This window comes from Rosa chinensis, chromosome 7 (genome assembly GCF_002994745.2).
Source record: "Rosa chinensis cultivar Old Blush chromosome 7, RchiOBHm-V2, whole genome shotgun sequence".
In the NCBI taxonomy this organism is placed as follows: domain Eukaryota; kingdom Viridiplantae; phylum Streptophyta; class Magnoliopsida; order Rosales; family Rosaceae; genus Rosa; species Rosa chinensis.
In genome coordinates, this window is record NC_037094.1 from 36999832 (window position 1) to 37012947 (window position 13116).

The 13116-nt window shown below is 36.9% G+C and overlaps 2 long non-coding RNA genes across 2 annotated transcripts; both read left to right on the forward strand.

Annotated features, from left to right (window-relative positions):
* The first annotated feature begins 940 nt into the window (after positions 1–940).
* Positions 941–1878, forward strand: LOC121050486. The gene is made up of 3 exons (XR_005803114.1): positions 941–1290; positions 1545–1632; positions 1721–1878. It is a non-coding gene; the product is annotated as an uncharacterized LOC121050486 (long non-coding RNA).
* A 7618-nt stretch (positions 1879–9496) lies between these two features.
* Positions 9497–10286, forward strand: LOC121050436. Its single transcript, XR_005802961.1, has 3 exons — positions 9497–9545; positions 9661–9888; positions 10162–10286. It is a non-coding gene; the product is annotated as an uncharacterized LOC121050436 (long non-coding RNA).
* Positions 10287–13116: the final 2830 nt, after the last annotated feature.

Sequence of the window (13116 nt, forward strand, 5' to 3'; positions counted from 1 at the left end):
AGAAGTGAAAGGGGAATTAAAAAGGAGTTGCACAGCTGTTTGTAGAATATTGAGGAGGCTGTTCCAAAGTTACAAGAAGTGTCGTCTTTGAAAAATCCATTTTTAGTCGTTTCATGCTTGCAATGAAAAGATCGATGAAAATGCTTTCTTGTTTTCCATCGTTTGGTTTTGACACCAGTGCCTGCAATTTAGTGCTGGAATTGCCTGGGTAATTCAACCTCATTCCTATGGATAATCTACACTTGTTTGCTAAGCACGCAAAAGCTAATATATTGTTGCATGTATATTGATATGAGCAGCTGTTACTACTCCTGACTCTTTTGTTTTCATATGCATGCTTAGCTAGCTTGATCAATTCTTGTTATGTTAACTAGGATATAGACATGTTTTGTTAAGGGTAACTATGAGGTGATCGAATAACACATATATTAGTATATTTGCTTGTTTCTGTTCATGAGAAAATATATAAGACGTCACTCTCATCATGAATGTATTTACGTACGTAAGATTTCCTTTGAATGTACCTAAAGTACATGCATTTACATGGCGGCCTTGTGCTCTTGGACCTTTCTTTAAACAAGTATTTAGTAGTAGGGGATGCATTTGTCAGTTTTAGTTTACTACGGAAAATCAGGCTAAAAGGTCGGGCTGGGCATTTAAGCCCGAAAACCCACAAACATGGACTGGCCTATCAAAGCCTGACCCGTTCGGTCCGGACCCTATATATATTTTTTTTCAACAAACGGTTCGGGCCGGACCTTTATTTTCTAATATACGGTTCGGGCCGGGCCTTGACTTTCAGATAAGGAAAAACTCTTTAGGCCCGTTGTAGATAAAAAAAAAAAAAAAAAAAAAAAAGAGAGAGACAAGTGTCATTATATTACTGGTTATAAGACAAGGCTAACATTCCTTATTGTACAAATGAACTCACAGGATTAGAGTCTCCAGCCTCCAAAGGGGTAACCCTAATTGACCCATTTAGTCTTCACTCACTTCAGACTACCAAAGGGGCCGCCTCCTTCTCCTTCAGTCCTCACTTCTCACCGAACAGATCAGCCAAACAAACTGATCGGAGACGCGCAGACGACCTGAAACGCCTAGCCTAGCGGCGCCGCCTGCCTCTCCTCCCTCTCCTTCTTTCTCGATTTCTCCCGCTCAAATTCTGTTAATTTCTTTCTCTGCAAATCCCCGAGATGCCGACAGGCAACATCTGCAATTTTTCTGGTCATGTAGCCTAGTCACCAGCTGCGATTGTTCTGGTTATCAAGGTTTCTCAATCAAGTTATCAAGGTTTCTCTCTCTCTCTCTCTCTCTCTCTCTCTCTCTCTCTCTCTCTCTCTCTCTCTCTCTCTCTCTCTCTCTCTCTCTCTCTCTCTCTCTCTCTCTCTCTCTCTCTCTCTCTCTCTCTCTCTCACCATATGTGATTTGATTTCCTCTGCGTAGTCTTTTGAAAGTCTGATTACTGATTACCGAATACAACTTTTAGTTTCATACTCCCTGATATTGATTACTAAATGTGACTTTCTGAATTTCCAAAACTGCAGCACACTTCGATTAAGAACAGAGTGCTTGTGAAGATCAACCACAGCCCAGACAAAGCCGAGAGGAGGTGAAGTGGTTGCCGTCGGAGAGGTTTGATTACTTTGCAATGCTTAAGTCTCTTTCTTATTTGTGTGTAATGGTGTAGATTGATCTAATTTTCTCCATGTTTTGGTTGTAGCATGGCTACTGATGGGAATGCTATTGTACCATCGACGACCGCTCCAGTGGAACCAAACCCGAGAGCGCCTGATGCTCCGCCTATAGCTCCGATTGCTGTATTTGAATTAGGACTTTCTATTTCAATTGCATATTTGTATTACAATTTGGACTTCGTATTTAAATTGGGACACTTTGTATTTCAATTGTAGCTTCAATTGTTCTGGACTTATATTTGAATTTGGATTTTATGCATTTTGGATATTTGAATTTTCAACTTGAACTTTGGATCTTGATATTGTGTTTTGATTCAAATGTCAACAGGTTGAAATGAATGAAATCTGGATATATAGCAAAGTAGATATATATCCATATAGCAAAGGTAGAATATAGGTTTTTGGGCCCTAAAGCTCGGTCAGAAATGAAACGGGCTTTGGGCCCAAACAGTAAAAAAGGGGCTGGGCTTAGGCCCAGTGAAATTTTAGTTGAACCCGGCCAGTGCCCAACTCTACTGAAAGGGCGTCAGTTTGGAACTAGCTAGGGTTGTGGTACTCCAAGTCCATTTCAGTTTTTAAATGATACCTACGATTTGCGTATTATGGTTTATTTTAAGACTATACTTGATACAGGAATAATTAATTACTAAAATAAACCTCAATTGCGACGGCAAATTACGACGGACAAATTTTCCGTTGCAAAAAGTCAACTTTTGCTATGGTATGTACTACGTACAACTATTTTTCCGTCGTAATAGGCATTCGTTTTTGCGATGGATATAACATCGCTGTCGTATAATTTAAACCAATTGCCAGAGGAGGTTTCTCCTTATCATTTTTTTTTTTTTGGTTTAACCTTAGGGCTTCAAATTTGGGCATTCGTTTAACCTTAGGGCTTCAAATTTGGGCATTCTGCAACAACCTATCAAATTTGTTGCACTCGTCAGAAATTGGAGTTCATCTCCACATGCAGATTGACTTTCCATGCCGAGTTCAGCCATTGTGATTTCAATTTAGATCGATATAGATCTCTATCCACATGGTTTGTTTCTTTTACTAGTTTGCTATTTGGCTATCTTATTATCTCTTGATTTTATTATTCTGTAAGAATTCGTTATAGACATATTGGACTTTCTGTGCAGCTCTTGCATCTAGCTTTGTATCTGATTATCTTGCATTGAGAAATTTGATATACAATGTCTTGCTTCTAGTCCTTAAGCAATGTTATTGAAGTTTCATCGAAGCAATCAGAAAGTCTTGAAGTTTCTGGTTTATCTTTTGAAGTTTATAGTCAATATATAAATATTTAGCTCTGGAAATCACCATGCTAATGTTCTAGCATTTTAAATTCTGTGTGAAGTTTAGTTCTAATTATGGCTTATAACTAAAAGATTGAAATTTGATGTAGTCTGCATTCACCGGCTTTAACTATCTTTACCACACCTACATAGCTAGGAGATGATTGTATTATCTATGCCTGGAATGTGTTTGCTACATTTGTTATTACTTGAGGGATTTTATGTACCTTCTCTTGTTAACTTGTTTTATAGAAGTTAGTCAAATTACATTTGCATTCAACGTGGAGATTTCTATACAATCTTTGAGATGCTCTTGTGTTTTGTCCCATCTTTTAGCTAACATTTGCATTTCAAAACAACCCTAAAGGATCATGAATTTGAACTCTAGATATAGAACTCTCATTCATTCTCATTTTCTGTGCTTTATTTTGAGAAACAAAACTGTGTTCAGAGAAAGAGAAAATTTAAAATTTCAGCACTCTTGCAATCACTAGAAATCATATCATAGAGTTGTCCATGCCCCAATATGTCCTGCTTTGGTTGAGGTTCTAGAAGAAAAATAAGTTGGTCGTTATTCTGCAAAGTTTATGTGTCTGAATTCTTGTTGCAAAAGAAAAAAATTTAAAAATTAGAGATTAATAAATTCCAGATGGCTAGTTCCTCTACTAGTGTATTACATTCCTTGATATTCTTCTTGTACACTTCATGTGCAAATGGTTCATTCTTATGGCCAAAATTACTTTGGTTGCATGCTTTATTATTTGTCTTCTACATAATTACTAGCAGTAGCAAATGGGGTGGTGCCATAATGACAGTGGTGACATAATGGCTCCAGCTAGCTTCGACTCTTGCAAGAATTGTTCTACCTCTTTGATTGGGAGCTGGAAAAGGGAATTTCTTCCCTCAAATTTCTTCTAGAATATAACTCTAATTAATTACAAAAATTTAATTTGAAGATGTTTTGCAAAAGTAAAGCATAAATTAAAATATACAGACTTTCTATCCATTTATTCTTGCTCTAATTTTTAATAGAAGAGATCCTTAAGAACTTAAGGATCTTTATAAGTTGCTCAACTTGTAGATATTTCTAAGTAAGTGAATTTGTATACATGTTATGGGGACAACACACCAAGTAGTAAGAATGTCAGTCTCAACTGCTTTAGATATGCCTTAATGGAAATGGTTAGCCATTGTGAAGCCCTTCAGATGGGGAAGCAGCAGAAGATGTCTTCTTTCATGGTTGCCCAACAGAGGCAAGAAAGTTTGATTAGATTTTTTGCTCAGGATTCCATTGTAGTAAACGAAGCGCCTTCTTCGGTTGTCCTGGGTGTTCCTATCGTACTTCTTTTCTCTTGGATTGATATTTTAAATCAAAAATGTTGGATTCTAAGTCCTACTATAGCATGCATATTGTTTTTATTTGATCTTGTCTTAGCTCTTAGTGTCTTTTAGCAAAGTGTTCTGAGTTTTGAATCCATCTGGAACTGCAGAGTGACAATCCATTCCTTGATGCAAATGTTGTTCCGGTCAACCAACCTGTGAGCAATGGTCCAAAGCTTTGTGCAACTGAATTCCAACATTATCCCCGCTTTCAGCTACCTACGTCGAGCCCATATGATAACTTTTTAAAGGCCGCTGGTTGCTGATTTGTAGACATAGGTTGGTAGCCATTGTAAGAATTGAGTTTTGCATTGGAGTAAAGGATCAGTCTTAAGTTCAATCACAGAAAACTCCTTAACTGTTTATAGCAACAGCTACATATTTGGTGGACATCAATCCTCTCATTCCAAATTGATGTCTATATATAAAGTTTAAATCAGTTATGACCATAAAAACTGATGTCCACTAAGAGAAATACATCAGTTCCAAAATCAAAATCGATGTCCCATTAACCACAGGAAATTGAATTACTATGGTGGAATCGATGTGCCACAAGCTAGTGCACATCGTGTTTTAGATAGAGATCGATGTCCAATATAAGTATTGCCATCGATGACGACAAGCAAACCGATGTTAAGAAAATCGACGGACATCATTTTTTTTTAGAGATTAGATATATTACAAGGCATTAGACATCGTTGTTTTATCATAATCGATGTAGTATAAGATCATCACTATGCCAAAAATTGCATCAGACTACGCTTTTTAGACAACGAAAAAAAAATTTCCGTTGTGTGTTGATTGAAAATGCTTCATACAACAGATTTAGTGAGATTTTGTTGTATAAGGACGCCAGAAATCAGAAATCTGTTGGTGCATGATTATTGTACAACACTTATAAGAATTTGTCTGTTGTCTGAATGAAAAGAAATTTCCCTCCCACCTTCCTCAAATTTGGGTCGAAATTTTGACTCACGTTGTACAACAGTATAGCTGTATATGTTGTATGAGCAAAATATCATACAACATATTTTTGGTTTGCGTTGTGCAAGTTTGGAAGAAAATTAGATGTTCCCAAAATGAGAGTCTTTAGCGCCAAAATGGTTAATTTTTGGGTGAAATGCGGGTACATGATTGTAAGATCCTACAACGGAATTACCTATTTTTGTTGTGTGAATGTGCCTAGGCGGGAGAAATGAGTTTGTGATTTGCACTAGGCGGGAGATTTGCTTGTTGGATCCCTAGGATGAAGTTTCAGTGTAAACTATCAGACAACAAAATTTCATTTATGTGTTGTCTGAATTGATTATACAAGTTAAAAAAAGGCGGAGAAAATGAAGTTAAAAATTTCGACACAAGGGAAACAAAATTTTCGTTTCCCACACACACACTTGGTTAGTTTTCCCACTCGCTCTGGCAGCTCATTTTCACCTCACTCACTTATCCCTGAAAGAACTAGCACGCGACCCCTCTCTGGCTCTTCCCCGAAACCCTAGCCCTCTCCTCGTTCTTCTCCCGCTCTCTTTTAAGTGAACGAGATAGAAGACGACCCTTTTCGGTACACAACATCAGCTTTATAGATGAGATGGACATTCTGGGCGGCTCTGAAGATGGGGACGGATTGGACCTTGAGGGCCAGTTGGTCGCGGTCTGTCTGGGAAGCAAAGAGATCGAGGTGGAGGAGGTATTGGTTTCTGGGGTGGTAGGTGGCATCGAGGAGGCGTAGGATCTGACCCAAGTCGCCTTTAGACCCGAAGAGGAGGTGGGCCAAGGAAGGAGGGGTCAGATCGGAGGAGTTGTTGTCGTGGTAGATGACGCGGTGGCTCTGTTGGGTCAGGAGAGAAACTGGTCGGGTGGGATATGGGGGTTGGGGGACGAAGGTGGGGGAGGAGGAAGAAGAGGGTGGGGAGAGTGTGGCGTAGGTGAGGGAGGCGGAAGAGGAGGTGAGGGTGAGGAAGACGAGAAGGGCGAAGAGGTAAAAGGCAAAGAGAGCGGGAGGAGAGTGGAGGAGAGGGAGGCGGTGGTGGCCGTGCTCCACGACGCGTCGATTATGCTCCGGTTGTCAACCAATTAGGACTGGTTCGTCAGTCTCACTATTGATGACTACCCTTTTCTCAAACAAGACGGTACTACTTGGATTTCAGTTCATTGTTTCTGGATTGCTGGTGATTTTTGTGTTTTTGATATGCTTTTTTGTTTGTGGGTTGTGCAGATCTTCTTCACATTATGTCATTTCTACCTAAAGATCAGAACTTTGTGAACCATTCATTGGCTGGAAAGAGTAAGGTGCATTTGTTTTTTTTTGTATCTGTTGTTTTCGAGTTTTGTGTTATTGTTGTTTTGAATGTTGTGGTGGATGCTGAAGCATGTGAGGATTTCAATGCTAGAGATTTTTTGTTTGTGACAATTCTTCTAGGATTACCTAAGAAACAACCTTTTGGGACTCCAAAAACAAAAAAAAAATTGCAGATTCCTCTGACCCCAACTCATTCATTATTTTTGTAATGACATTTGTTCACCTCTTTAAGGAATAATCTAGCACCATTCAAGATGGCCCAAGAATACAACCCTTGTTTTTCTCAGAGTTAGGCCACTGCATTGTCCCATTTATCGCTCAGTAAATCCCACAATTTTGCATTGTCCACTGCATTCGAACTCCAATGAAGTAGCATATAACACAAGAAATTCATATATGAATACTAGAATCTGCTACTTTCATGTTCATTGATTTACATTTCCTTTTCTGTATTATGCCAGGCATCCTTTAACCTTGTCATATAATCCCAAGGCTGCAAGTTTTATGATGGTCTTTTGCGTACGGGATACTGTGGAATTTAAATTTTGTTCAACAATAGTTAGGGAGATTGTAGGTCTCAAATGCAGGTTGATCGTTTTATTACAAGAATTTATGATTTGTCCCATGATACTGCAGGCCTTGACACTTTTTAGAGCTTGCAGTTTTTCAGCTTTACTTTGTTGGCCAACAACTACATGTACTCAATAAATTATATACCAGCTTATGCTGACTTTTAATAAAAAACTGGAGTGTTTGTTTCTACAGATTCACTTTAAGTGAATCAAAAAACTGAATATCTCTCTCTCTCTCTTAGGACCAAAACACTTAAATGAAAGTGTTTCAATCCAGAATCGGAGGGTTCAGCATTGACTACTTATACCATCCTAAATTGACATGTTGCAAGTCAAGTTATTAGCAGTCTAATTATCCTCGCAAAATTATTACTAGTATTAATAATAAGAATAGAAGAAACAACAGCTCCCTATTCCTCACAAAATGTTCACATTGATACGTTCATATTACCTAATCTTATGGAAATGTTCATGCAAATGAAATTTGTTTCTTTGATACGCTATTGAGCTATATTTTTAGTCTTATTTGCTGGTGGTTATGCAGAGCTTACGTTGTCACTTGGCTGAGAAGAATGTTTCCTATCTTCCAATTTCATCACCACATGTTCTCTCTATCCATCAGAAACATGATACTACAGGTTCAAATTACTCTCTTTCTCTCATCATTCTCTCAAACTCTCAATATAATAGCATTTGTTTAAGAAATAGGTAGAAAGTACTTTTGCAAATTTCTCATTGGATCTCTTGCCTTACCAGGCTCTGTAGAGTTGCCTCTTTTGCTGCAGAAAAAGTTGTTTTCTGGAGAACATACAAAAGAATGTCTTTCAGCAGTTGAAACGATATTTGGATCAGGCCCAAGCATGGATGGTGATTTCATTGTGATAAATTTCTTTGCTCTGGTACTTTCCTTTGTAATTTTTATTATATTTTTTGAATTTGAATCAAAGTTATCCCTTCCATGGATTGATACGTTAGTGACATAAATGAAGCAAGTATAAAGCATAAAACTTTTGAAAATCTATACTCAAGGATGTTAGATATAAACATGATAATAATTTTTTGTCATTATCTGATTGGTATTACAACTTTGCATTGTCATGTATCAATACAAATGCATAGCTTTCTATGCCTACGTCAGTCAACTTCTTTGGGTCAAACCACAAAAAAAAAAAAGAAGAAGGGCATTTGCATGTCTAGTGTGAATCTCCTTTAAGTTGGAACTTCCAACCCAAAAATCCGTTGTGGTGTTTTACAATAATGGCTTGTGGTGTCATTCTTTTGCAGCAAACAGGTTAGGAAGAACTTAATACGTGCTTTTTCCAAAATAATAGTCTTGAATATTCATGTAGCATCTAACTAAAGCCAGTTTGCCATAATTATGAGAATGTACTAACTGGTCTTTTTATCTATTCATTGGGTTGTTTCAGATATCAGCTTAATATATTACATGATTCGTGGTCAAGGAACAATCAAATTGCTTGTGGTGTACAATGTATTGGAGGTAATTGAGATTTTGAAACTATGATCTAATTTGGGGTTTGTGTGCGTTTGATTTGTATCATTTTCGGCTATATTCTTGTGCAATTTGTCTATTTCTTACTTCTTGTTGTGGAATGTGCTTCAATCGAAGTTGATGTACTCGAATAGGAGTACTTGAATAATAGGTCACTTGCTAGACATAGTAGTTTGGTTATGAAGTTTGCAGTTTTCTGTCTAGGAATTAGGGAAATTTGTAATCCAAGACCTTAGGAACATTCTTATTTTTTTGACTCTAGCAATGTTCAACTAAAAAAAAAAACCCTTGGATTACATTATTTGTAGCGAATAAGTCCGAAATTTTGAGGTTTTGATAGTACTAGTCTTTCAGTGTCTTACTTATCAAAGAGCTTTTACCTTGGTCTCATATGAAAAGCAACCAAGTGTACTGACTAGACTAGTAACTTGCTGTTTGATTCTTTGTACGTACTATACCACTGTCATTCAAGCTTCTGTTATGCAATCTTTGGCTTTATTTCTTAACTTTTTTTTGTGGTTGCAGCGTGACAATATGTTGTTATTGTTGTTTAGATTGGAGTAACCATTTTGTGTCGAAGAGAAATTATCATGTCCCAAGGATGATCGTTGGATTAAGTCTCTAAATGATAGTATCTTAGAAGACACAACACATCTGTTATATGGTATGATACATTGTGATGGGATTGGGCATTTGCTATGCATCAATAGACTTAGAGGGGGGTTCTAAGCATCTTCGCGGCAGAGAGATCATGGATCTTTGGGATCAGATTTCCACAAATCTTCGAACCAGGTAATGGAAACACTTTATTTCTTAATGGACATTGATTTATCCTTGTTTTCTGTTTTTTTTTTTCTTGGTTGAGTATTCCTGTTTGCTAATCTTAATTAAATTGTTATTTTGGCAGTTACTATCAAAGAGCTTGATTACTACACATATCCAATGATCAACAATAGACTCATTGTGCTATAAAGATTGTCAGCAATACAGACTATAAAAACACAGGCAAAGTATATGGGCAAAGTTTCTTGATGCAAGTTAGAATCCGGCACCATGGGCTGAAGAACCAACAACTAAAATATTGGCTGAAGAACCTGCAATATCAGGAGGTGGGAATATTGTGTGGAATGTGAAGGTAGGTTACTTCTCTGACCTTCCTCCTTGCGTTTGCTATTCTTTAAATTGCCCACAAGTTATACGTAACTAACGAGTGTTAATTCCTGGAATAGAGAAATATTTGGAACCTTCTTCAAATTAGAGTTTATGTTCAACATAATTGAAGATTCTAAGCATGATCATTGTCGGTTTTGCCTCTGTGAATACATATATAGGATCCTGACATTGTCTGTTTTCTTTCTATTAATACATAGAATCATATGACTATCCTACTTTTCTATCCCTTTTCCAGATTATCTTGATGAGTGGGATAAGCAAGAATGTTTCAGAGGAGCTGTCATATGAAAGAAGCTCTGATGATCACATGCCTCATATCTACAATATCATTAGGTTTGCCATTCTTAAAAACACTGCTCATTCACGACAATTAGTGGTCCATGGAATTCCACTGATGGCGGTGATCCATCAGTTGATGATAGCTCTTTAATTCAAACTGCAATAAGGTTTGTGCTGCTTGCTATCTATTATTTAGTGGCAAAGACGATACTAATTTTGGTATTATATTGAATGATGTTATCTTTGTAGATATGGAAAGGATGTTGTGAAACATGATCTGCAGAACTGCAAGAACTGGAATCGTTTTCTTAAGGTATAGCTTTCCCCTTATAATTATTACGATGGTTAAGTAGTTGCAAGTCAGTTTGATTTTGCAGGTTTAATTTATGACTAGGTTTTCATTATATGTGGCATGTGCAAATACACTACGATAGGCATGGGAAAGATGGATTCTTTAGCCATAAAGAGATTATTGTCATATTTGTCCCAGATTTGTCTGAGTGTCTTCCTTCATTGGATACTGGTAGTTTAAATTTATAAAAATGGAACATGAACTTCAGTTTATTGAATGTGAACTTGTACTCATAAGACGGTACTGCTTGGATTTTACTTTGCATTTCATAATCTATCAAATTTCCCCATAAAGGATAAATGTTGAAGTCCTAACATGTTCTCTTTGGTACAGTCTACTGCTTTAAGCATGGGGAATAACCATGAGTATGATATGGCAGTTAAAGTTGAAAAGGCTAGGTATGACGACTATGACTATTATTTGTCCTAAGCAATTACTCTATGTTGATATAACTTTCCCTAGTAATGCTTTCTTATTTTGTAGATCCATGATTTAGCATATTATAAAGCTAAAGAAATGCTCCATCGAAATGAGTGGTAGCAGCCAATACACCCAAGCGGATACTGATCAAGTGCGAAATGAGTGGGGGAAGTTTGTTGTCAACACATATGTGCATGAGCCATGAAGGAGCGCGCTTGATGCTGGTCCATTTTTGCTAAGGAAAACATCTTTTTTTGTGCTTCTCTGCTAGTACATTGTCATGCACCATGTGTTGCATGTTTTGGAACAATAGATATATATGTATCAGTTTTTTGATGTCCCAAGTAGATGGGCATGCACTAGAATGCTTCTCTTGTTTAAAATGTTGGGTTCAATGATTAGTGGTTTGCAATGTTTATATTTGATGGTTTGTAATGTTTATATTTGGTATGTAAATGGATCAAATGCACAATTTAATTCAGGAATGGGATATGTTCAAAATAATCAGACAACAAAATAGACAAATGATAATTACCCGTTGTTTGAATGACCAAAAATAGGGACAAATCACACTGCAATCATTCATATCATACATCGGTTTTTAACAAATCACTGTCTTCTAATCTATACTCACACAACAGAAGCAATTAAACTCTGTTGTCCGAGAGTTAATCAGACAACAGTTATAGTTCAAGAACTGAAGTTTGAATATCAATTAGACAACACACAAAATAAAAGTCTGTTGTCTGAGAAGCTCAACATACAACATCTTCAAAACTAGCACTGTTGTCTGAAGGCAGCACCGCAACTGCAGCGCAGCTGCGCCTAGCATCTGCCGAGCCACCTGCCGAGCCATCTGCTGAGTATCACACAACACATTTAACACAGACCTGTTGTCTGTATGTTTCTCAGACAACTGTGTTCCACCGTTGTCTGATTTTTCATCAGACAGCGGTCACCTCTACAACGGTTGCACTCCATATCAGACAACAGTTTCTGTCTGTCGTCTGATACCACTTTTGGCATAGTGAATTAACATCGTTTTTTGTGTAGAATCTGATGTTAATGTAAGTAAATAGATCTGTTCATACAATATTAAATTATGTATATTGAATTTGAAATCGTGGGATATGAGTCAAATTACTCGTCTAAATCATAAACAAGAAGAAACGCTTATAGGAACTGATATGTGAAACAGTATCAGTCATCGTTTTTGAATGAATAACGATGTTAAAATGCATAGTTGTGTTATAGGATCTATTTTCTTTAAGCATTAAAGACAATAAGATAAGGGTTTAACAATATATAAACATACAAGTTTATTATCATTTAAACGTATTTACATCGATTTATAATGAGGAACCGATGTTTATAATGATACTAGACATCGGCTAAAAATCGATGTTTGGATTTTCCGGACCTTTCTCATCACCCACTAAGACATCGGTTGGGATTCTTCTCATCTGTTTTTGGCCGATGTCTAAGGGCATTTTTCTAATAGTGCATAAGTTCAACAATTATAAACTCATCTCTACAGATCAAAGGCTATCCTATCTTAAGGATAAAAAAAGGTCTTAAATAAGGGTATAATGGGGCTAAGGCTTAAGGTTAAAAAAAATAAAGGGTAAAGGAAATAACAAAGGTGTCCTAAAAATAAAGTAGAGCCCTTGAAAACATCTTCATTGTAGTCACCAAGGCAATCTCCAACGTCATAGCCCATAGAGGTCAAATGGAAGGGCCTAATATCATCTTGTTGGGCCTCTACTTCATTCTAGACTTCAAATACATCATGTAAAAATACAAAAGTCCACAAAAACTCATACAATAAAAACCCAAAGCCGTATATTTCATATTCATTTTCTTTCTTTTTTCTTTTCTTTTTTTTCACGAAATTTTTTCTTTGTTTTTTTTTTTTCACGGCATACCATTACAACATATTCCCATGGACTATTATACCCCCACACTTGAATTTCCACCTTTTCTCAATCTTCAATCTTCATGCATTCTTCCTTTTGCAAAGTCTCAAAAATAGCTCCACTAAGTCTTTAGAACAAAGGATAAGGATATAACTATACTAAGGTTAAGGGTAAGGAAATTTAGGGTGATGAAAGAAAAGGCTTAACAATGTAGGTTCAAAGG